The sequence below is a fragment of the Nuphar pumila genome, chromosome 15 (assembly GCF_984573655.1).
Source record: "Nuphar pumila chromosome 15, dmNupPumi1.hap1.1, whole genome shotgun sequence".
NCBI classification, from domain to species: Eukaryota; Viridiplantae; Streptophyta; class Magnoliopsida; order Nymphaeales; family Nymphaeaceae; genus Nuphar; species Nuphar pumila.
This window is the reverse complement of record NC_143263.1, coordinates 57,504,481-57,530,008: the sequence shown is the minus strand read 5'-3', so window position 1 is coordinate 57,530,008 and position 25,528 is coordinate 57,504,481. Positions and strand designations below refer to the sequence as shown.

Below are 25,528 nucleotides of genomic sequence, written 5' to 3'. Positions count from 1 at the left end.
GTGTATTGTGATTCAATCGTGAATCGTTGATAACTGATTGTGTGAAGGATTATCATTGCATTTGATCGATTCTCATCCATTTTTGGGCAATAATTTGATCATTCGGTTATCGGTTGTGATGTGGATCGATTAAGCTGGTTAAACTGGATATTTGGATCCAGTTTGAGTGCTGAGCTAATATTTCTATTGATGTTGCTATCTTCTTAAATAAAATTGATTCCTGGTGTGGTTTTCAGTTGATTGTATAAATGTGATTCACTGTTTGTTAATCGTTAACTACTGTTTTTACTGATTTTCACTGGTTTCTATTGTTTTGAGTAGTAGTTTTGGATGTTAGCTAGGTAACTAGTTAAGTGTTAGTTAATTGAAGTAATTACCATTAACTTAGTGAGTTGTAAATAGTTAGCATATGGTTACTTAGGTGTTTAGTATTAGATCTTTACATTAGTATTTGGCAATTTAGTTTAGTAGCATTTTATGCATTAGCATGTGTTTGATTTAACAAGTTGCAATTAGATTACGTAATTGACTTGAAATAATTCAAAATTAATAGAATTTTACTTGTCATTTAGAGTTCTTTCATAATGTTTAGCACTTAGTAGTATGTTTTGTTGAGTATATTTTCTACTTCTTTCTCTTGTACTGCTTGTGTTCATTTGATTTGTGCAGGATCGCACAGGAGTGGAGCTAAAGCAATACGTGACACAGGAAGTACAAGAATAGAAGATGTTTTTCTTTTATTTTAGAATTTAGGCATTTAATTCTGGGTTTGTAAATATTGCACTTTACGCCCTCTGCGAAGGGTATTCATTTGTTGTAATAGCTAGTTGTTTTTACTTTTCTGAACATTTTATATTTCAATAATTCGGCAATAAAGATTAGTTTAGACTTGTGTACTTAAATATGATATATTCCCGTTCCCTGAGTTCGACCCGGTCTCATCCACTAGTGAGAACCGGTTTTTATAATTTGATGTCTGGTTTTCACATGTTTTTCATATAAATCTTTTCAAAATTACAACGATTTAAAAGAAGACATCAAATTTTTGGCGCCGTTGCCGGGGAACGGCGTAATATTAGTATTCACTTTATTGCCTAGTGTTTGTGTTGCATTTAGGTTTAGAACCACATATGTGCATATCTTAGAGACGAACTTACTTTTCTGCACAACCCACCTATTAGGATTCCCTTAGAGGTGACTGTGTACGATTGGTACCGTACACATAGATTTCATATTTCTTTGCATAATCTCTGTTATGTGTAACTGCGTGGTGTTTGTTTAGTTTTTATGGTTTTTAGTTCACTCGCTTTGTGGTTTCGTGGTTTGGCCGCTTAGTGCGTTAGTTAGGTAGAAAACCCAAAGTTAGGACATGTGCTACACCGGTCTACTCCAAGGTGTACGCAATGGCTGACGATCATCAATTGATCCGTCCTTTGAGGGAGTACTTCATGCCAAATACGTATACTCCCACCTCCTGCATCATGAGACCTGATGTAGGAGCGAGCCATTTTGAGATTAAGGCCAGTGTAATTCAAATGTTACCCTCGTTTTATGGCCTTAGCAATGAAGACCCATATCGTCATCTCGACGAATTCCTTGAAATTTGCTCGACTGTGCGAATCAATAATTTTGGAGACGACGCTATGAGGTTAACTTTGTTTCCGTTCTCTCTCAAAGATAAAGCCAAGCAATGGTTAAAATCTCTTGAGACAGTTCGTATTACTACTTGGGAAGGAATGCAAAGAGAATTTTTAAAAAAATATTTCCCAATTGGTAAGACGAATCAGTTTCGTAAAGCTATAACCAGTTTTTCTCAAATTGAGGGAGAACAATTTCACGAGTCTTGGGAGAGATTGAAAGATCTTCTCCGCAAGTGTCCCCATCACCAGGTGCCTCGTTGGTAGTTGGTGCAGTATTTTTATGACGGGCTTACTGAAAAGCATCGTCAAATGGTTGATTCGTCTTGTGGGGGCACTTTTATGCTCAAGAGGGAGGACGAGGCATGGTCTCTAGTCGAGACCTTGAGTGAAAACACGATGCATCATAACTTGTCTTCACGGCTCGATAGGACTACATCTCTGTCTAGTGGTCCTAGGAAGGTTAGGATTTCCGAAGTTGGGTCTGAATTAGAATTGCGTACCAAGGTTGACCAGTTGACTAGGAAGTTAGATCAATTCCTAGCCAATTCTTCGAGAAATCTAGTAGAAAGAGTGTGCGAGCTATGTGCTAGCCCTGCACACTGTGTTGCGGATTGTCCGGCAGCGCCATTATATCCTGAATTCATTCAGGAGCAGGTGAAGGCTGCCCAAGGTTTCGCTAAACCCATGCCCGATTCATTTACATCTTCATATAACCCAGGTTGGCGAAACCAGTCTATTTTTCCATCCCATCAGCCCTCCCAGACACAGTATAGACCCAGTAACCCTTCACAAGGTTACTCGCACCCCATTTTTCCACAGGTTCATCCCCTAGCCCAACCTCTATATACTCAACCCCATCCTCATGAGCCTTCATTTAGTCAATCCTTCCAAGATAGGATATTACAAGTTTTGAGCTCCCATACGCAGTCAATAGCCAAGCTAGAGACTCAAATGGTACAATTGGTTGAGACCTTCAGTAGGCAAAGCGAGGGGAACCCATCTAGTCAGTCTGTTGTCATATCCAAGGGAGAGGATTCCATGTCATTTGACTTGCAACCTACTTCACATCATGAGCCAGTCAAATCTGTTACATCCTTTCAGTATGGGAAAGCGTGTCACTCTACTCAGGAATCGACTCATGAATCCCATATAATTTCTACTGACGAGTCGATCTCCATGATACCTCAACAGAAGGGGTCTTACTCAGAGCATACATTTTCATCATATAAAGCCCCATTTTCTCAGCCTTTAGGATCACCAATCGTTTTGAGTAAGCAAGAGGTGCAGATGCAGAAGGTGCTTGACCAAGTCAAGCCTGATCATATTCACCACTTGTCTGAAGTAGCATTCATTGATACTCGGTCGGTCCTAGACTCTCGATTCTTGACCAGTCTCTCAGATGAGACTAATCTCTGTTCTTTACGTCGAGAGAGTTATGATCCTACAATTAGAAGTAGAAGGAATGGAAACACAGTGCGTAGTGTCACAGATGACACTCTTTTCTCTATAGAGCCCGGTTGAGTCTGACTTCATGTCCATTGATCTCATGGACGATGAAGGTTTTTCCAGGGATCCGTCTGGCTGGGGACGTGAAACTTAGCGCTTTATGGGAGGCAACCCATATCTTGTATATTATTAGATTTGCTTAGAATTTATAGATTTTATTTTGTTTTTACTTTTTCGTTTTATTCATGAGTTTTTCATGTTGTTTTTGTTTCATTCATGAGTTTTATGTTTTGTCATGTATATATTGCATTCATTACATTCATAGAACGTATATTTTTAATTCATGTCAGGTCATTCTACTCTTTTCCCTCATTTATTTCTCTCATGTGCATTCACGTAGTTTCATATAAGCATGGGGGAGTGCCACTGGGACAGTGTCATTCAAGCATGGGGGAGGGTGTAGTTTGCACACATGGATATTTCTATTTACGTTCTTGCACATGTTTACACATCTCTCATGAAAAGTAGATTTTTAAAGAAAGAGTTTGAACTTATATGAATGTTATTTCAAATCTGATGTTTTTAGAGGATTTTTAAGCCCCACGAAAATTTTTTCTGACATAAATCTAAAAATTATGTTTGTTTATGCGGATTTCAAAGAAATGAGGATAAATACATGTTAGAATTTATTTTGAATCATAAATATGAATATGCACAGTTCTATTTTTTTTTTTTTAAAACTAAGCAAATGAACAAAAGCGTAAAAAATGAGCTCAAAAAGTGAGAAAAAGCATGCGTTAGGTTGTTTGGATAATTCCACAATCCTTAGTAGATGGAACTTAGATGTAAGTTGAAACTTTTAATTCCATTTTCGAAAAGGAGAGTGGAAAACTTCGTGATCCTAAGTAACTGAGAACATATACAAGTTGAAATATTTGACTCTCATGTTATAAAGGTGAATGAAGGAAGTCACTTTTATGTCTTAGTTGATATCTTTTGGTATGTATTGAAAAAGTATAGAAGATATTGACATTGCACAAGGCATAAAAGCAGACCACACGCAAGCTATAAAAGAAAAATAGGAACGCAAAAAGAAAAAGCGTGAAAAGAAAAAAAAAAGAGAAAAGAGCTTAAAAAGAAAGAAAAGTTCAATGCTTAGAAGTATGATTGAGAAAACCTGTGCAGAAAACATATGAGTGAGGATAAGTAAATGATAACTTGTTGTTATTGGATTTTCTAAGAATAAAACATAAATAATTGTGATATTTAGAAAAGTGAAAGAAATTTTTTTTCTGTGGTGGTGCATAAAAGACTCTAATTATATTTCGATTTTGAAGTAATAGGAAATATTTGTGAAAACAAAGTCTTTGATTACCTACTGATTGTGAGGATGTGTAATATTATGCATACATGACAGAGATGTTTGTGGGTAGCATCACTGCAAACCCTCACGAGACCTTACTCGTCCACTGGGGTAAACCAGGGGTTGAAAGGGCTTGTTGCATGAGCTAAATGCAACCGCGATTCCTACGAAAGTGAGTTAGGTGATAGTTTGATTTCTTGCATTTTTCTAGTTTGCTCGAGGACTAGCAAAACATAAGCATGGGGGCATTTGATCATGCATATATTTTAGGGATTTTTCATATAAAAATATGCATGATTTCATGAGAAAATGATTTAAAAACCCAATTTTATGTTAGTTTTGAGTAAATGTGCTAAAATGATTTAAAAATAGAAAATGCATGAAAAATAGTTTTATTTTACATTTTAATGCCTATTTTAGTGTTTGACATAATTGTAGTAGTTTAGTTTTTGAAAATCATAAAAAAATTAGAGTTAAAATAGACTTAGTTTTGTATTTTCTAAAACATAGTCATTTTGAGTTGTTTTGTAAATAACTTTTTGAAGAGAAGTTTTTGAAATGCAATTTTACAAAGAAGAGGGACTTATGGAGAAAAGTTCAAATCTTTAAATATGATACGTAGAGGGAAGAGAGGCTTGTCTTCTCTCTTTTGCCCAAGCCCTCTCTTCTTCCCCTTCTTCTCCACCTCTTCTTACCTCTTCTTCTCCTTCTCCCTATTTTCTCCTCTTTTTCTCATCCTCTTTCCGGTGGAGATTTTCGACAACGGCTGAAGCAAGAGAGAGGATTCCAACCTCTCTTCTAACCCTTCCAATTCCTTTCTGGTTCACGGTGAGTTTTCTTCTTCCTATTCTTTTTCATTTCTTCTTCTTCAGCCGAATCTTATTTTTCTGATCTTCTTCTTCCAATTTCTTCTTCCTCTTCTTCAGCTTCTTTTTCATCATCTTCTTCTTCTCCTAATCTTCTTTTCCTAATTTTTTTTCTATTGTTCATTATAGTAGTCGATCGGTTGCTTAAAATCAAAATGAAAAAAAATGTAGATTAAATTTCGTTTAATCATGTGTTTCAGAATTTAGTTTTTTTATTTTTTCTTCAAAATGTTTTGTTCTGCTGTGTTTTGAGCATATTGATAATTGACTCCAGAAATTGGATTTAAAGTTCATCGATCCTTTGATCTGAAATCTGTCGCCGGATTTCAACAAATTTCTACAGAAGCTTGATCGATCATCTGGATCGATTTCCATTAAATTTTTTATCCGGCGATCATTATTTTCAAAGCTTACTAAATTGATAGTTGAAAACCTTTGATGTAGCCGGATTCACATCACATTTATCGTGAAAATGTGAAAGAGGCACTTTCATTTGAGTTGCCGTGAAATTCATTTCACGGCTGTTGAAGATTTTCGGTTGAAGCTGTTGAGAGTTCCGGTGGAAGATGTTGTGATTTCCGGTGGAAGATGTTGTGATTTCCGGTGGAAGATGTTGTGATTTCCGGTGGAGGATTCGCCGGAAGTTCTGGTGGCTCAGCTCCCTGAACCACAGATCGATTGGATGTTGTGAAACAGGAGGATTCGCCGAAAATTCTGGTGGTTCAGCTCCCTGAAATGGTGGGAACCGAACTCATCTGTGTGAGGTCGTGTATTGTGATTCAATCGTGAATCGTTGATAATTGATTGTGTGAAGGATTATCATTGCATTTGATCGATTCTCATCCGTTTTTGGGCAATAATTTGATCATTCGGTTATCGGTTGTGATGTGGATCGATTAAGCTGGTTAAACTGGATATTTGGATCCAGTTTGAGTGCTGAGCTAATATTTCTATTGATGTTGCTATCTTCTTAAATAAAATTGATTCCTGGTGTGGTTTTCAGTTGATTGTATAAATGTGATTCACTGTTTGTTAATCGTTAACTACTGTTTTTACTGATTTTCACTGGTTTCTATTGTTTTGAGTAGTAGTTTTGGATGTTAGCTAGGTAACTAGTTAAGTGTTAGTTAATTGAAGTAATTACCATTAACTTAGTGAGTTGTAAATAGTTAGCATATGGTTACTTAGGTGTTTAGTATTAGATCTTTACATTAGTATTTGGCAATTTAGTTTAGTAGCATTTTATGCATTAGCATGTGTTTGATTTAACAAGTTGCAATTAGATTACGTAATTGACTTGAAATAATTCAAAATTAATAGAATTTTACTTGTCATTTAGAGTTCTTTCATAATGTTTAGCACTTAGTAGTATGTTTTGTTGAGTATATTTTCTACTTCTTTCTCTTGTACTGCTTGTGTTCATTTGATTTGTGCAGGATCGCACAGGAGTGGAGCTAAAGCAATACGTGACACAGGAAGTACAAGAATAGAAGATGTTTTTCTTTTATTTTAGAATTTAGGCATTTAATTCTGGGTTTGTAAATATTGCACTTTACGCCCTCTGCGAAGGGTATTCATTTGTTGTAATAGCTAGTTGTTTTTACTTTTCTGAACATTTTATATTTCAATAATTCGGCAATAAAGATTAGTTTAGACTTGTGTACTTAAATATGATATATTCCCGTTCCCTGAGTTCGACCCGGTCTCATCCACTAGTGAGAACCGGTTTTTATAATTTGATGTCTGGTTTTCACATGTTTTTCATATAAATCTTTTCAAAATTACAACGATTTAAAAGAAGACATCAACCTCACGCGCCACTCAGGGATCTTATGTACTAGCTCCTGGTGAGCAAAACACAGATAATTCCTTAGGTCGTCATCATCAATTGTGATGGTGAAAAGTTTAGGTTCCCCAGTCATTTGATATGCTGGAGAAACTTGAAAATCGCCTATTGGAAAGGGCTCTGCGAACTGTGGTGAGCTTCTGTTGGATCTGAAAGGCTATTGGGGACGTCTCTGATGATAACAAGTCAAAGGTCTGGTTCCCTCCCTAAGCCGCCAGTGCACAAACCAGAACCTACAATGATGATGTAAGGATGCATTATGCACAAGATTGGATTTGTAGCAGCATGAAGACTTCACAGTTACGCTTGAAATCGCCAAGGAGTCCAAACTCTCAATTCATTCACAAATCAAATGCTTTTCAATATAATCATGAATATATGTATGACTTCTTGTATTTTCTCATACATTGCTAATCATATCCTTTCTATGCATTTTATACTTATTGAAGAGCTCTAGTTTTGGGACATAACTCCTGGGAAAAATCTCTTCATCCCTCAAAAGACACTTCTCTTGAATTTCAATATTGTGACTGTTGAAAAATCTTCAAGAGTCACTTATGGCCACACAACCTTACATCTTCCACTTGAACATAAGGGACTTCCAGTGTTTATATGCTTGTTCTCAACCGAAAACTTACATAAACACTTTTTGAGTAATATTTACTTTCATTGTATCTATATGCTTATTCTCAACCGGAACCTTGCATATACGCTTACTGAGTAATCTTTACTCTTATTGTGTTTATATGCTTGTTCTCAACTGGAACCTTACATACACACTTCCTGAGTAATCTTTACTCTCATTGTGTTTATATGCTTGTTCTCAACCTGAACCTTGCATACACACTTCTTGAGTAATCTTTATTATCATTGTGTTTATATGCTTGTTCTCAACTGGAACCTTACATACACACTTTTTGAGTAATCTTTACTCTTTACCACTTTGACATATCTGAGTCCCATCTGACTTACATGTCCAGTGAAAACATTTTCAGTGACTGCCTTGGTTAACGGGTCTACTACCATGTCACTTGAAGGAATATAGTCCACTGTTATTTTATTTTTCATAAGCATATCATGAATATATTGAGATTTAACTTCAATATGCTTGCTTTTAGAGCTATCAACTCCTTTTTTGTATTAGTCTTATAATAGCTTTATTGTCACAAAATAGTTAAACTAGATCTTTTGGAATGTCCAATTTCAACTCATTTAAGAAATGATTTATCCACACACCAAATGTAGTTGTCATATTACAGGCAATATACTCAGCTTTCTAGGTATGTTGTGCCACATACTCTCGTTTCTTGCATGACCATGCAATTGCCCCACCTCTTAACCTAAATACATAACCAAAGGTAGACTTTGTTTCATCTCTATCACCAACAAAGTCAGCATTTGAGTAGCTTATTAGTTTTAAACTATCTGACTGATAACATAACTTAAGTTCCTTTGTTCCTTTTAGATATCAAAAAAATATCTTCACTACTTCTCAGTGAGAGACTCCAGAATTACTTTGATATCCACTCACTAGACTTACAACAAAACTCAAATCAGGTCTAATACAAAGCATTGTATACATCAGGCTTCCAATTGCCTAAGCATATGGAACATTCAACTTTTCTTGTCCATCTTTTAGACGGTCATTCTTACTTATCTTTTGGCCTTTAACTACAGGAGTACCCTTTGCCTTGGTACTTTTTATTCTAAATTTCTTTAGAATGTGGTCAAAATACTTTTCTTTACTTAGACATAACAATCTCGATTTTCTATCTCTCCCGATCTTAATTCCAAGGATATATGAAGCTTCACCCATATCCTTCATTTCAAATCGAGAACTTAATCATGATTTAGTCATATTTATCATGTCTATGTCATTTCCTGCAATTAATATATGTTCAACATAGAGGGCAACATAGTAAACTTACTCCCATTATTCTTGACATATACACAATGATTCAGATTATTTGCCTCATAACCCAATTTGGTTATAGTATTATGAAAAGTCAAATACCATTGTCTTGGTGACTGCTTAAGTCCATACAATGATTTATTTAACTTGTATATTTTATCCTCTTGACCTTTAATTTTAAAACCTTCTGATTACTGCATAAAAATAATTTCATTTAATTCACTATTTAAAAAAGTTATTTTCACATCAATTTGTTATAAGCCGAGATAAATATGCTACCATTACTAAAATAATGCAAATAGATGTCAGTTTGGCTATAGGAGAGTAAATTTCTTTATAATCAATTCTTTCTCGTTGAGTATAGCCTTTTGCTACTAATTTTGCCTTGAATCTATTAATAGATTCATCTGCCTTGAGTTTTTTCTTGAGAACCCACTTGCTACTAATTGTCCTATATTCATTAGGCAAGGTAGCTAATTCTCAAACTCCATTCTTGTCTATGGAGTCCAACTCAGCTTTCATTGCTTTCTTCCAGAGTTCAAACTTATTAGAAGTAATTGTATCTTCAAAACTCAAGTTATCAAGAGTTTCATCCAAATCTATGGAATAACATAATTCCTTACTCAAAAATATATAATAATCATTCAAATAGAATAGAGGAGTTCTTGTTCTTTTATGTCCAATTACTGGTTGTGAATTTTGCTCATTATTCACAACTAGATCGTTATGCTCTAATTCTTGACTTGGTACCCCAGGATCATTTATGATATCCAAAAAGACATCATCATCTTCAGGATAAAAAATGCTTTCTTGAGTTTTCAAGAATTCTACCACCCTACTCTCTATAGATCCCTTTTGATCCCTTTGGGTATCCCATGAATATGCATTTGATAGTTTTGCTATCTAACTTATCTCTCATTTGACTGAGAATCAACACATGAGCAGGTGACCCCTACTTTCATAAATAACTCAAGTTTGGCTTCCCACTAGTCCATAATTCATAAAGAGTAAGCTCTACAGCCTTAGAATGAACCCTATTTAGGATATACATGGCGGTGCAAATTGCTTCTCCCTAGAATTTCTTTGGAAGATTTGCATGTGCCAACATGGATCTTGTCATATCCATTAAGATTTTATTTCTTCATTCTGCTACATCATTCTGTTGTGGTGTATAAGGCATAGTTGTATGAGGAGTTATATTATTATCAATGCAGAATGTCTTAAACTTATCAGAGTTATATTTATCGCCTCTATTAGATCTAATAACCAAGATTTTTCTCCCTAGTAATCCTTCAACTTCATGTTTATATGCCTTAAATTTTTTTAAAGCTTCAGATTTCTTAGAAATTATGTATATGTATCCATACTTTGAGTAATCATCTATAAATATGATGAAATATGATTTGCTTTCATGTGTTTCTATGGATAAATGTCCACAAATATTTGTGTGTACTAGAACTAACAAATCACGACCTACTTCCTTTAGAAAAAGGTTATTTTATCATTTCTTCTAATATGCATGGTTCACATTTTTAAAATTTTATATTTTTAAAGGAAGGTAATAATCCATACAAATTATTCTTTTCATTTTATTGATATTTACATGCCCTAACCTTAAATGCTATAAATATGCATTAGCATTAAATACACAATCAATATAACCAGAAATATTCATTGTATTACTTGTAGAAGGAGTTACATTAAGACGAAAAAGATCATGGTTAACATCATAGTGACCCATGAGCTTCACTTTTTCATCTTTCCCAATAGTGACCTTGTCACCCCAGAAGCAGATTTTGAAACTCTTTTTAGCAAAATCTTTCACTACTAAAAGATTTCTTCTCATAAAAGGTACACAAAGTACATTTGTTAGTAGGAGACTGGTCCCTTCTACCTGAAGCCTGTAGGTCCCTATCCCGACTATATACACCTTATGATATTCGGGCTTTAACTCCTTCATTTCTACAAGTCCTTCCTTTGATTTAGACACATGTCGCGTCGCTCCTGAATTAATCCACCATCCTGGGAGGTCACTATCCGCGATCAATAATTCAAATACAATGCACACTAATTTTTCTTCTTCATTTACCTGCTTTCTTAGATTTTTTTTCTTGGTTTTATTTAGATAAGTATTCTTAAAATGCCTATTTTTTCACAAGAGAAACATGCTCCCCCTTGTTGTGGTCTTTGAGTTTTTTGTTTGCATTGGATGCTTCTTGTTGAATTTATTTTTCTTAAATTTTTTGAAGAATATGTCTTTAGGTTTGAACTTGTGAGAGTTTGTCGGGAAAGACTCTTGAGTATTCATAACTTCTCCCTTTTTGTCTTTTGACATGTGCTTTTGGTCAAGAGCTAGTTGCAGAAGAAGCTCTGTTAGAATAAGGTTTTTCTGGTTTAATCTCATGACAATCGATGCCATCTTCCACGTTGGAGGAAGGCTATTTAATATGGTAGAGATTTGCATGCACTTGGGAATATCATTTCCTGCTATGGCTAAGTCCTTAGCCATTATCAACATTTGATTCACATGATCAACTCGTTTTCTGACTCTTTCATCTTGTAAGAGTTGTACTGCTCTAGAAGAAGTTGAATGTGAGATTCTGAGGTCATGTCATGCTTCTTTCTGACTTCTTCCATCATTCTCTTCGCAGTGTCAAAATCTTCAAATACTCGGATGAGGTCATCTTGCATAAATGTTAAAAGAGTTACTCGAGCAAGTTGACCGTCTTCAATAAACTTGTTATGAGTTTTCTTCTATTCTTCAGTCGATTTATCAATTAGTGAAGATTTTACTTTGTTTAATACATATAGGGTCTTGTCATGTATCAATAGATATTCTATTTTTCTTTTCCACATTCTAAAATTTGTTTGATTGAGTTTTTCAATTTTGAATAACTCAATCATAACAATTCGATTTGTCATATTTCTAATTATAAATAAATATTAGAATTAATAAAAAAAATTCAACTAATATTTGTAAATATAATTAGTTTTAATCTTTTTAAACTAGTTTAGCATGCAACACGATCTTTAAGTATGCAAGAAACTCATAAAAAATTTAAATTTAAGTATTTTTGACAAAGATAAGTAGCAGGTGATTTTCTAAAATTTAGAACCACTTTTCTGTAATTTCAAAAAGTAATGTGTGAGGTTTTGTATAAACAAAAATTACAGAAACCTATTTCTGCAACTTTCTGAGTTAATCAAAAAGTTTGAGTACTTTTTTATAATATCAAAAAATTTTAGAGACTCTATTCTACAAAAACTCAACAAAATAAAACACTTTCTAAAATTTCTAAGTTAAATGGAAAAGATAAACAACTTTTTTGTAATTTTTAGAAAGTCAAGACCCTCCCTAAGTAAAAATGGACAAACAAAAAGACTTCAAACAAAATTGAGTTAAACAGAAAAGAAAGAAGCCACTTTTTTGCAATATCAGAAAAGTCAATATGCTTCCAATCCCTTTTTATTCGAATTTTCACAAAATTCTAGGTCTAAACTAAAAAACAAATTAAGTAAAAAGGGATTATAAGATAAAATGAAAGGGGAAAACCTCATTTAGGGTTCCTCTGTTTCGTTTTACCGTGTTTTGATGGCCAGAGCGGTGCCAGTTTATTCATCAGGTGACCTTCCAGCGACCTCCTCTGGTTTGTTCGGCGACACCCACACCTTCTCCCTTATTTTCTTTTTTTTTCTTTGATGTCTTTGTAGACAGAAAAAGGGGGTTCGGTCGATGTTCCACACTCGGCTATTGGTCGGTGGTAGGATGTCGCTCGAGACTGGGTGACTGGCGATCGTCGCACACTGCTACAAGCGGCCTGTCCGGCAGCACCTCTTTTCAACTGCGACCGTCATAAATACCGGTGACCAATCTAGCCTTGGACCGTAAGGTAAGCAATTTTTTTTTTAAATTCATTTGATGCCCCTTTGGCCATCTTCCGTCTAATTTGAGCCCTTTGGAAGAGAGAGAGGAAAGAGGGAACCAAACCCTTTTCTTCTTTTCCTTTTTTTTTTTCTAGGCACTACGACCACCAATGGTTCTATGAGTGGTTCAGACGGACCGGGCCACCACTGGCATTTTTGTATAAATCTAAAAAGTAAAAACTGACCAATAGTTATTGTTTTTTATTTTGTTTATATGCTTTTTTTGGCGATGAGTCATTGCCTTTTATCGGTGTTCAATTTCTACATCAATGGGCTCGCACACACGTGGGACTTTCTAAGTGAAAACTTAGAGGAGTCCAAACTCTCAACTCATTCACAAATCAAATGCTTTTCGCTGTAACCGTGGATATATGTATGAGTTTTTGTATTTTCTCGTACATTGTTAATTACATTCTTTCAAAGCATTTTATACTTGATTAAAAGTTTAGTTTTGAAGCAGAGCACTGAAAGAAATCCCATCATCCCTCGCGAGACTCTTTCTTGAATTTCAATATTGTCAGTCATGGCCACACGACCTTACAGGTGACCAAAACCTGAGCCGCTAGACACGACTATCGAACCGTGATTGGATATCGTTCTGGCTGTTGGGACGTATCAGAAGCTTTTGATGGCTGTTTCGGGTTCATCCCTCTTTTCCCTGTTAAGGAATTTCACCACCATCAAGCAGATCCGCCAAGTTTCAACAAAGAGATGCATAGTCTGCCAGCCTCACTCCTTTCCCTGTTAAGGAATTGCACCACCATCAAGCAGATCCGCCAAGTTCATTCTCAGTTCGTCGTCCATGGCATCCCTCCCCACAACCATTTTCTCGAGAAGCTCTCCGATTTCCGGATTTCCGGTGCGTCGACTATGCTCGTGCCGTCTTCCATCATCTGCCTGAGGTAAATGACTTCTCCTGGAATACCATGATTAGGAATTATGCCATCAACGGCCCTCAGGAGAATTCAATCTTGTTATACATTGAGATGTTTGAGAATTCTATTAGACCGAGTAACTTCACTTTCCCCATGATTCTAAAAGCTTGTTCTTCCCTTTTGGCAATTGGAGAAGGCCAGCAGATCCATACCCATGTTTTGAAACTTGGGTTTGATCAGGATTTGTACGTTGGGAACTGTTTGATTGGTATGTATGCGACTATCGGTTCAATTTGTGATGCTCGTCAAGCGTTTGACGAAATGTCTGGGAAAGATCTAGTATTATGGAACTCGATTATTTCTGCATATGTCAGTGTTGGTGAAATTGAGGTTGCACATTAAATGTTTAGTGAAATTCCCATGAGAAGAAATGTGATTTCTTGGACTGCACTGATTGGTGGATATGGTCAAACTGGAATGCTTGCTGAGATGGCGGGTTTGTTTGTTCAAATGTTGATTTCAGCCGATGATATTAAGCCAAATTCAGCAACGATGGTGAGTCTTGTATCGGCATGTTCGAGCCTTTGTGATTTTTTGGGTAGGTGGATTTGTGTATTCATTGAAGTTAACAAAATTCTTTTGGATGTGATATCGAGTACTGCTCTTTTGGGTCTGTATGCTGAATGTGGCATGATTGATAAAGCACAGAAATTGTTTGCTTCCATGCCAGAAAGAAACTTGGTGTCATGGAATGCAATGATTAATGGTTATATTCAATGCATGATGCCAAATGAAGCAATTCAATTGTTTGATCAAATGCAAGTGGTAGGCGTGAAGCCAAATGAGATTACCATAGTGAGTTTGCTATCTGCTTGTGCTGTTTTGGGTGCGTTAGGTTTTGGAAAATGGATTCATTTTTGTATAGGTAGGAGCGGTCTAAATTTGAATGTAATCTTAGGTACGGCTCTTGTAGATATGTACGCAAAATGTGGATGTGTAGATAACGCATGCCATGTTTTTGTTAAGATGCCCAATAAAGATGTTGTCACCTGGACTTCTATGATATGTGGACTTGCAATGCATGGAAATAGCAGGGATGCTCTTACCATTTTTGCTCAGATGAGGAGGGTTGGCTTGCGTCCTAATGATATCACATTTGTTGGAGTCTTGTGTGCTTGCAACCACTGTGGGCTTGTTGAAGAGGGTCTTGCTCATTTTGCAAGCATGTTTAAAAAGTATAATATAATCCCCAAGGTTGAGCATTATGCTTGCATGATTGATCTCCTTGGTCGAGCTGGGCATGTAAATGAGGTGATAGCATTGGTGCACAGTATGCCTTTTGAACCAGATGCAGTCATATGGAGTTCTCTCTTGAATGCTTGTAGAATTCATGACAATGTAGAATTGGCTGATCGAATTGGACAGCTTTTAGTAATGCCAGTGTCTCCGAACCCTGGAAGTTGTGTTTTGCTTTCAAATATATATGCAGCTGCTGGTTGGTGGACGGATGTCTCTAAGACGAGGAGATTGATGGAGAGAAGACTGAGGAAACCAGCTGGGTCTAGTTGGGTTGAAGTCGATTGTGTCTTCCATAAGTTTCTCGCAGAGGATGTAACACACCCAAAATCAGCGAGGATTTTTGAATTGCTAATAGGGTTAATGGAGCACATGAAAAATAAAGGTTATATCCCCAATGTGGATCTAGCGTTGCAAAATCAGGATGGTTCCTAAGTGATAACAATGTTCATGCATCAGCCAGTGAGAATTGAAGGATATCGACCAAAATTCGATATTGTGTTGAAATTCAATAGGATCACTAAGTGATGACATATGTTCCAGGCTTTCAGCAAACCCCAGAATCACTTGTATATAACACAGGGATTGGGCTATGCACAAGAATCCTTCAATATCTGCTTCCCTTGCATACTAATCCTAATTAGAAAATGCACAAAAATGGCGTATCCCGTGTCCTTTTGTGCATGCCCACGTGACACAGGAATTAGGGGGCTGCTGACGCCAGACTTGGAGGCCAAGTGACTTGATTTACCTAGCTGAAACATTGGCACCATGGTAAAGCTGATGATGCCATCCGTTCTTCAGGGAGTTTTTTGAAGCAAAGTAAAACATTTCATTAACTTCTCAAATAGCAACAAAAAGAATGGCAGTGGAGAGGTCGACTGACAGAGAATGGAAAAGGGAAAGATTACATTTAAAGATGGGTTTTAGCCAAGCTAAATCATGAAAACCCCATTTGCTTCCAGCCATGAAGAAGGCATCAGATAGAATCAAACAGCAGATAACAGAAGACAATATCCTTACCCATATAGCATGTTAAGTCATCTTGAACTGTTGGAAGTGTTCATCAATTCATTATATTGAGTTGCCTGGTTTCTTGCAAATGATGTCCCAATTAATTTGTTCAAGTCACAGGGATTGCAGGTGTATGATCTTTTCCGTTGAGCCTAATTGAGGGTTGAAAATCATGTAAGTATATCTTGATTCCTATTTGAGCAATATGTTGTTTTTATGTGAGGGATGGTGTTTTTCATTGTTAACTTTGTGTTTCCTTGCTACAATTGAAACGATGATGCCAATTCCTAGCTCCCAAGATTGTCATAGGAAATCTTATGGGTATGACGCCAATTCTTATTAAATAGGTACCAGAAAATTTAGTATACAAGATATATATTTTAGATGGCATAACTCTGACATCTGTAGGAGTTAATCTCAATGATCTAAACACACCTTATGAGATTGAGACGTACTGGAAACTGAAAGCAATTTTTTGATGACAGAGGCATCTGCCTGGGGACCAAATCTTAGGTAGAAGAGAAGCAGACTGATTGCAAAGTTAGAAACCACAAAGAGGTGACCTTTTACCTACCTGAGATAAAGAATTTTTCAGTCTTTCAATAATTAAACCGTATACACTCTTTTTCCAAAATTTGGAAAAAAAAGAGTTGGCAAATAAGCACGGAGGAACTCTGTCACGGGCGGTCCGGAACAGACTCAATCCCATTGTCTAATAAACACCATTATGTCATTGTTGGCATTCTCAGTACTCGGTATCGGATCGGCCACATCCAACTCGGTGAGTCAAGGTTTTTTTTAATTTATTAAAAATAAATAACAAAAATATAATGTATGATATAAATTTTAAAAATTAAGTTTGATTTATCATGTCATAATGCATGTAACTTAAAAATTATATAAATGTGTACATAGTGACAAATATTAGAGATATTTTCAACGAAAAATGATCATATTGTACATGTAATTTGACATGTTTCTCTAAAACTCTTACAATTTTTTATATTCTCTCGATGTCCAAAATCATAAATATCAGACATCGCTAAGTCACTTTTATCTTTTGCCGCTGTGAATTTAGGCATTTTTGTAATAAAATTGTACTGCCCATCGAATTTGTTCAACACCCACTTAAATCCAAAATCACAAGTTTTTTTAATACGAGTTTAGACATCCCAAACTCACATATATTTATTTATGAAATCTCGGTGAAACTGAAACCATCAAAATCGCAAATGTCATACTCTTTCACGTATATTTGTGAAACTCCTACTACTAATTTCGCAAATTAATTTACTTTTCACATATATTGAACACTCTCGCATGAAGTTATTTATGAATATTCACATATCACAAATATCATACATACATATTTATGAAATTTTGATAAATATGCAAAAAAATTATTTTTTACGAATTTCTCGAATCATATATAAACTCGTTGTTGATTTTCGCATATAACAAATCAAATAACAATGAATGTAATCAAATAGACATTTGAATGATTTAAAAACATATAAACATATAAAAAATGACATATACAAATGATTCAACAGTACTTTCAATTTAAACAGTCACATTGTTTAAACATTCAACAATGGTTTCACTTTTACATTCAAACCATTTGAACATTCAACAATGGTTTCAGTTTTACATTTAAACCATTTAAATATTTAACAATGGTTTTAGTTTTACATTCAAATAATTTAAGCATTCAATCAATGACATTATATACAAATGAATGACAAAAAAATGACTTTTTATAAAAATTCATTCATAGAAACATTTAAATAATATTATATACAAATCAATGAGTTACAATGTTGATCTTCGAATATATACAAAAAAATAAAAAATAATCAAATGAATTTCTATGGTTGAGGATGTTGTGATTGCCGCAATCATATTTCCTCGATGACTTTATTTTCGTTCTCCAGAAGGCCAGCTTGAGTATGTATCATATCCTCTTGAGTACATATCATATTCTTCAGCATGCAGATTTTTAAGTGCAAAGTCAATTCTTCCTCCGATCCACTTACGGTCTTTCTCTGCTTCTCTCTAACTTTCTTCTTTTCTTGAAAGGCTCTCTTTGTTATTGAAGAACATGCAACATGCTGGGTGACTACAAAATCATCATTGGTGGCACGTTCCATCGATGATAAGCTGATGTCTTCATCGCCCCTGCGTCAGTCTTGAAGTTTGGAGAGGAATATTGAGAGGTAATATTTCATTCGATCTTTCATTGCATGCGATAGAAATTTGCTAACTATGTGAGGGCCACTAGTTAGTTGCTGAATAAACTCAAACTGTCGAACATTTTGTTGGCTATTTGGTGCTCAACTTTATTCATGTTGTGCATCCAAATGTCCTTGCTGACAATGTCATTCGCCCCCACAACCACATCGGAATTCTCCTCCTCCTCGAACACACTTTCATAGGGGCACCAATTTACCTATATTTTTTATGATTAGGCCTACAAATATGCATTTATTTAAAAAATATAGAAAATATCAACAATAACAATTATGTTTGTCCTAGTCAGCCTACGAAGTGATGCAATGTAGTCGGCACATGACATGTGAGGACCCACCAATCTTCGATCACGACCCTCTTCGTTGTATGACCGACTTCACGCATCTGAGGCCTTTCAATGGATATGTGCTCCCATATCCAAACATGCATAAAAATTATTAATAAAAATTAATACACATTATGTATCAAAATACAATATGTAAGTATAGAAATAACTATAAATCACAAGTTTAGTACAAAGAAGGAATAAATACCTCCAACAATTCCAACATCCCAGCAAGATTTTTTTTTCTGCCCCTTGTGCTACTCAAACTTCCTTACAGGTGTGCAAGTGCGGCAACTCCCCATGCTTATTGATCGACGCGATTCAGGTCTTTCAACAATTTGATGTACGATCCATGGATCGACTTTTCACCTGTGTCGATGAATAAAATGAGTTAAAGAAGTATAACAAGAATGTTCTCACCATCTTGTTCACCCTACTACCGCCCTTTCCTCCAACACACAGTAATTTTTCCTTCATCTTCCTCACCTTACTGGAGTCATAATTGATCTTAAGCCATGAAAACTTGATCTTATATGCTTCAAACATATCATCATATGCTTGCAAATAAATATCGCACAACTGCTTGAATTTTTTTCACTGTTGTTCACTAACTGGCTTCTCATGGTACTTCAGTTCGGTTATTCATGTCATATCTTTCAACATGATTGTTATCTCAAAATCTCTGAACTGGAATGTGTTGGTTGCCGAATTTTAAAACTACGCAACGACCTTTAAGAGCGGGTGACTGATGTTCCATGGTGTAATCTTCAAGAATTTGCGAAAATGCATTTGATTCAACTACTCTTTTGCTTTCTCTATTAGTGTTAAATACCATTGGTGTGCTTGATTCTAGTATAATTGGTGCATGCAGGATGTTGGCTCTTCTGAATCAATTGGCTTAGAATCCTGCAATCTAAATTAATTTTACTCAAATTAGTCAATTGCAATGAATTTCTATATTTTGCATACATACATAACAAACTAATTAATTGCATTAATGTATAATAGCAATATATATATATATATATAATCAATAAAATTAGTCAATTAGAATGAATTTCTATATTTCTCACACATACATGATAAACTAATCAATTGCATTCATGTATAGTAGCAATATATATGGCAATTTAATCAATGAAATCAATCAATTGCAGTGAATTTTTATCTATCCATGAGCACTGGACCTTCTTTCTTGCCGTGACTTCTTTGTCGATGCATGCACTTTCTCTTGTGCATGGAGAGCAACATCAGATTCCTGAGTGGTGTTCACATCCAACTCAATCACATGACCCTCACTTACATCTATTTCCTAAGAAGGGACCACATTAACCTCGGCCCCTTGGTCAGGTACTTTCTTCGCTCTCTCACCACTACCACTACAGGTAGCCACATCTTCAACTTCATTTTTTCAGGAATTGAGGTTAGCAACAACCTCATACCTAGCCAATGAGTCACCTTCTCTCTTCTTAGATGCTTCCAGGATGAAAGATAAGATTGTGCCTACAAAGTGCTTAACTTTTTCTACGCATTCTGCCTTAGATACAAGACACTTTGAAATTTATAGTTGTTCACTATACGACAATTTAGTTTTTTTTTCAGTTCACTGCTTGAATGCAGCTATGTGTGATTATCTATGGTGTATTTTTTGTAAAAAATGTCGGACACCCACATTTTTGGCAATGGATATGGCTTCCTCTCTACCCACTTATGCAAACTAAGCCATGCATCCAAATTATCATGATGACCCAGTTCATAGTTCTCTATTGGCTTTTGTTGTTGTACTTAAGAAATTTTAAATGATTTGTGTGTGGTCTCCTTCGACACAGTCTTCTTCTTATTGGTCATATTGTATTAATAAATAGATTCAAATTTTTCTAAATAACAATATAGAAAATATTGAACAAGCATTGCAAAAAATAAATAACATATTTGCATTTAAAAAAGCATTTAAAAACAAAAAACAAAAATGAACATTGTTTGATTCAATCGTTAAACAAAATGAAACAATGTTTGATTCAGTCATTAAACAAATTAAATAGTGTTTGATTCAGACGTTAAACAAAATAGAACAATGTTTGATTTAACCATTAAACAAAAGGACATATTGTGCTTACTAAAAAAATACGTCGTTGATGGTTCAACGATGAAATGCCTTCGATGAATAGTTGCCAGAAGTAGTTGACAAAAATGATTGTCGAAAGAAAAGCAGGTTGGGGAGCACTAGTTGGGGACAAAAGACAAAAAACATACCTTAGATTATGCAAGAATAATCGGGTTGGGAACCACAGCAGGTTTATATATGATTTAAGAAAATATTTCGCAACAAATAAGCAATCTCACATATGTGTCATTCTTTCACAAGTAGTTATGTAAGATATTTGTGATACAAGGCAATTCACAAATTACTTTATGCGAGAACACATAGTATACGTGAATAAGATATTTGCAAATTTAGTGAGGTTTTGAAAAATGGAACAATGTTATAAATTTATGTGATATTGTGTCATATGCGCGAATAAGTAAGATATTTGCGAATTTGGTGGTAAGTGCATTTTTACTCATAAATTTATGTGATTTCGAGAATTATATGCGAAAGGAAGATATTTGAGAAATTAGTGGTAACTGGTAAGTGGAGTTTTACAAATATATGCAAAAGGTTATGATATTTGTAATTTTGATGGTTTCAGTTTTACCAAGATTTCACAAATAAATATATATGAGTTCATGAGGTCTAAATTCATATAAAAAACATGTGATTCTGGATTTAAGTGGGTGTTGGACATATTCGATGAGCGTTATAATTTTATCACAAAAATGATTAAATTTGCAGTTGTGAACGGTAAAAGTGTCATATCGATGTCTGATATTTGTGATTTTGGACATCGGGAGAATATCATAAATTGTAAGGTTTTTAGAGAATCACATTAAATTACCCGTACAATACGGTCATTTTCTATATTTTCAAAATATCATATTCTTAAAAAAATATGCTTGTTACTTCACAGTTTTAAATTAGAATGTGTGAACCTCCTTTTACTAAAATCACATAAGGGATACAGGTAGAAGGACATTCTCAAATATGCGAGGATATTTGTGTACAAAGGTCAGGGCATTCACAGATGTGAGAGTATTTAGTTAAATGAGGTTCACACATTTTGAGAACTTTCACAACTCATGGTTGTTAATGTCCCCAAAATATGTGAATTACCTTTTACTAAAATTGCATAAGGGGCACAAGCAAGTGGACATTCGCAAATTTGTAAGGACATTCAGGTGCAAAGGATAGGACATTCACAAATGTGAGAGTATTTAGTTAAAAGAGGTTTACATATTTTGAGGACATTTGCAATTCATCCCCAAAATGTGCAAACCTTCTTTTACTAAAATCACATAGGGGCACGGCAGGAGAACGTTTGCAAATGTGTGAGGACATTCACGTACAAAGGTAAGAATATCTGCAAATATAAAAGTATTTAGTTAAAGAATGTTTGCATATTTTGGAAACCTTTGCGTCTCATGGTTGTCAATGCTCTCAAAATGTGCAAATCTCCTTTTACTAAAATCACATAAGAGGCACAAGAAGGAAGATGTTCGCAGTATGAGGACATTCACATACGAATGTGAGGACATTCATAAATGTAAAAGTATTTAGTAAAAGGATGTTCACACATTTTGGGGACATTCATATCGATGAGTTGCGAAGGTTGTATTGTATTTGCAAATGTCCTCTTGTTTGTGTCGTAAAAAAAATAGCATAGGCAAGACGACATTCGCAAATACAATACGATATTCACAACCCATGTCGTACTATATTTGCGAATGTCCTGCTTGTGCTGCTTTTTTCTTTTTAAGGTTCATACATTTTAGGAATATTTGCAAATAAGAGTTGCAAATGTCATGATATATTTATGGAGGGGTAAAAATATCTTTAAAAAAGTCAGATATTAAAATTTTGGATATGCGAAGAATTGTCAAATTGCTAAGTATTTAAAAAAATAAGTCATTTTGCAAGGACAATATGATCATTTTTAGTAAAATTTTAACTCTACAGGTCTACTTAAGCACGAAGATATATGACAACTTTTGTAAAAGGTGACCAATGAGTTCAAGCTAACCCAACGTCAAACTAACGTTGGTTTACAATTTGGGGTCCATTATTTCTTGGTCAAGTTGAAGATTATCCTTTAATGTACATACTTTTCGTTGAAAAAACATGATCTAAAAGTAGGTCTATCAAATCAGCCATGATGAACATATGATGAATACATATTTGGTATCAAATCAAGTTAACTTGCGCCTATGAGAAAAGTTGATTGTACATATAATTGACTACAGAGCACACGTGTGTGTGCGCACACACATGTTTTTTGTGTATATGTGTGTCCAAATGAATTGGTTGCTATAATATGCATGTACATGTAGGACTAAAAAAATGACCTAACCACGCTAACTTGACCAAAGCTGATTTGGCCTTTGTCAAGCTTTGCTTGTAATGGCCCAAGAGGGTGATCAAGAGATTAATGCATAAATATTTGTGCAATCACATTGCACCAGATCTTTTCACAAGCTGATTTGGGTTTGGTCAATAAGATCTAGCCTGAGATTGAGTTGGGCGGGCTAGAAGGCGACAATAGAGTAGCCAAGCGTTGACAAAGAGGAATGGCTAGCGGAATCAAGCCGAAAAGCAGACTTACCCGGTTAGTAATATAAGACAGGGAAGAGAATTGATTCAATTATCTTAATAAGATAAGTAATCAAGCAAAAAAGAAGAAGAATAGTAGTCAGTGTCAGTCTAATAAATTGGAATTGAAAATCCAACTGTATTCAAATAGTTCCTTATTGATCCGTTCTCAAAGGGACTGATTAAAAGATAAACTTTTTTTTATTTGATAATTTAATTAGTTATTAGTCTTTTTATGTCATTTCGTACAATTCCTTTGTTGTAGGATCATTTACCCATGAAGGGTAATGAGAAGAATTATAAAATGAACTTCATTAATATCAAATATTTAATTCAAGAGAAAAATTGTACTCACAAGGTTGTTCAAATTAAAAGAATGAAAACAAAAATTAAAAAGAAAAAATCAGGGAATAATGATAAGAGGAGTATTGAACTCCTCCGTGCCGCCCTCATCCACCTTTGTGAAAGTACTATGGTTTCATCATCTCTTGACTGAGAGAGAGAGAGAGAGAGAGAGAGAGAGAGAGAGAGAGAGAGAGAGAGAGAGAGAGAGAGAGAGAGAGAGAGAGAGAGAGAGAGAGAGAGAAACCACTTGAGAGATGACTTGTAACCTAACCAGGTGAAACCCTTTTTTTTAAGCCAAGGAAAAAATTGATTGTGAACCCTCAAGGTCCCCCCACCTCTCACCCCAAGAAGTACACTCAGCTTCGGCTGGCATAAAATGAGCACACTTTTTTTTGGATAATCTAAGAGAAAAAACTCCATCACCAACCCCACATCGGCTAACATCTGGTTGGTTGAACCCTTGAGGTCCCCCTGCTCATTAGAGAGTACACCCAGCTTTAGCCTCGTGGCGAGGGACGCTGTGAACACCCTAAAATTTTTAAAATTTTATAAAAATTCCTTTTTTGCCTCTGGCCCCCATTTTCTGAATAATTGAGTCAGTTTTGATCAAAATTTTAGTTATTTCTCGGATTCACTAGAATCCAAATCCATTTTCTATATCTGACTCAATTTTGGATCTGGATTCGACATCAAAATCCAAATCTGAGCCTCGTTATCCAATTTTCAAATTGAAATTACAAAAATACCAAAAATAATCTTTGAATGGCTCAGACAGTCCATCTTGTATCCATTTGGGTCCGCTGCTCTATATTCCTCGATTCGAGATCTAAAACTTGAATATTTTCTCAAAACTTTGGATCCATGACCCATCAATCGTTCTCGCATTCTCTCCATCATCCATTCGCATCCATTCCCATCGAGCGCATCATCTAGCAAGCCTCTATTCTCGTCTCTTCCCCCCCTCTTCTTCAGCAATAGAAGATCCCCACACCAGAACGAAGAGAGCACTCTTCCCTCTGTCAGACTCTCTGCGAAAACCAAGTAAAAATTCCTTTTCCATCTTTCGATTTTCTGTAAGCACTTCTTATATTGTTATTCTGTTTTGATTTTGTTATTCTTCACTTCCTTTTTCTTTCTTTTAATGCACCTACAGTGAGATCGATCTGCATATAGCAGGATCGATCTACCAAGTGCTACAGCAATGGAATTTCATATTCCAACATCGGCCCCTCATTTCTGTAGATTATTTCTGAATTTCGTTGGGTTCTTCCCTTTGTTCTCCCTCTTTGATTTTCTCTAAATTTTCTTTTAATTTCTTTCTTTTTTTTTCTCTATTTCGTTTTGGCCCCATTAACGCACTACCGAGTGGTGTTGGGTTGCTTATAGCAACATCAAACCCTCCCTGTGCTATAGCAAAAGGAATGATCATTTTGTGCTTTGTTTGATTTGTTGATTTGCGAATTTATCCTTGTTTTGCTTACGCTATTGGGTTCAATCATCCTATGCAGTTCATCTGGATCCTCATCCTATTCTCGACTTTGATTTCATTTCGATTTTTCTGAGAATTTTCGATTTTCCATTCATGTTATTATCTCTGTTCTCGGAATTTGATTTTTCTGTTTTCATTGGTCATTATATTTTGATCTTCGTTAACATTTTAATTTCTCATATTCATCTTGATTTATGAGTGATGTATGATTCCGTTGTTTCATATTAATCATGACATCATGTCTGTGCTTTCA

The 25,528-nt window shown here is 35.3% G+C and overlaps 1 pseudogene; it reads left to right on the top strand.

The window, feature by feature from the left end:
- Window positions 1-14,361: 14,361 nt before the first annotated feature.
- LOC149815416 (pentatricopeptide repeat-containing protein At1g08070, chloroplastic pseudogene) lies at window positions 14,362-15,603 on the top strand (annotated as a pseudogene).
- The last annotated feature ends 9,925 nt before the right edge of the window (window positions 15,604-25,528 follow it).